Consider the following 1643-nt stretch of genomic DNA (forward strand, 5'->3'; position numbering starts at 1 on the left):
AAAATTAGACGCCATTGGTTCGCGGAGGGAGGCGTACGTGCCTAATTCTACGCGTTGTTTTTTTCGTTTCATAGTTTTTCTTATAACCTATATTATTTTCTGTTACTCACAAGTACATAGTAAGTATTTATTGATATTTTTTATGAAATAACTCTGCTACTTTTCTTATGATTACGAATGCAAAAAAAACAAAGTAAAAATACGTAGTAAGTATTTGAAATTTATTTGTGATTAAAAACTTTGAAGCCGTCGTAGCCTTGACCTTCCCGTCTCTCCAGCAGAGGCCTTGGATTTGAATCCGTACTCGCATTTCTGAAGTGCGAAATTAAATTTGAAATTTGTTATGAGCTTTTCGATGAAGGAAAAAATCGTGATAGAACCTGCACGTCGTAGGAGGTTCACAATCCTCGGAAAAAGTGTGATGTCATAACTAACGTATAATCGACATTATTATTATCAAATCAAATTTAGACTCTCGCTTCTCCCAAGGCCTAAAAGATTAATTTGATTATTATTATTTTCTTCTTTCTCAGCCTTCTTTTTTTGGCTGGTTTGAACTAAATTTACGAAATCATTAAATACAGCATGTCTATGTGGAGGGTGGTGATGGGTAAGAGTCTACTTCGTCCTCTTTCATCTACAAGAACCTTCTGGCTACTATTGAGTTCATCATTCACGAGGCAACTCATTTGTACCACTCGCTTGGTTGGTTTATCACAACACCTCGTGTCATAAAAATGTCCCACCTCACATCTCGCCTCTTGTCATAGCCTCATGGCACAGCCTCACGCATGTCACACTGCTTCGAATTCAACAAACGCAATGATGATTAGTTTTGCACTGCCCGCTTTTTATCTGATTTTACATCATATGATCATCCTACCATACAGCAGGCTAAAGTACTATGAAATTAGCATTTATTTATACTATATCATAACACTTAAGTTATTCAATTGATTGATACCATCAAGTTATGAAAATGTGCTTAATATTCTGCGTGTTAAGTAATTGCCGTAGGTGCAAACATTCTTACAACTACCTCACCTCATTTGAAGTAGGACATTGTTCCGTCTAATTTTTTTCAAATGAGATACTTCCTCAAACTCAATTTAATGTCCTACCCGACACTAATTCTGGCTATGCGACAAGTATTAAGGATGGCTGCCTTCTGTAACAAGTGGTATATGTTTGGTAGTAGATTCAGGGACTCCAATGACTGGTGTAGCTGTTTGGGAATGACGCCTGTGGTTGAAATAACTATTGATACCATTGACCTTGGTAGGTCAATGATTGGTACTAACATTACGTTCTTTAAATGCCGTACTCTGGTTATTTTCTCTTTTAATTCATAGTATTTAGAGAGTTTTCTGATATTGTAGACTGTAAAAGTTGGAGAAAAACGAGATTTAAAATGATTGGACAACAGCGAAAAAAATAATCTTAGGTAAAAAAATTGATGACTCCATTGTTTTCGTTCAGTATTTTCAACTTTTGACAGGTGTCAACTGTCAAATGTGGAAATGTATTTTTTTTTTTAATATTTTTTTCAAGATGGAAATATTTCCATGACCCAACACTAGTTTCACAAGGTATATTAAGTAGAATATTAAAAATAACAAGTATTTGTTTTCAAATATGGTATA

This window comes from Hyposmocoma kahamanoa, unplaced genomic scaffold (genome assembly GCF_003589595.1).
Source record: "Hyposmocoma kahamanoa isolate Upper Pololo Valley unplaced genomic scaffold, ASM358959v1 170, whole genome shotgun sequence".
Taxonomy (NCBI): domain Eukaryota; kingdom Metazoa; phylum Arthropoda; class Insecta; order Lepidoptera; family Cosmopterigidae; genus Hyposmocoma; species Hyposmocoma kahamanoa.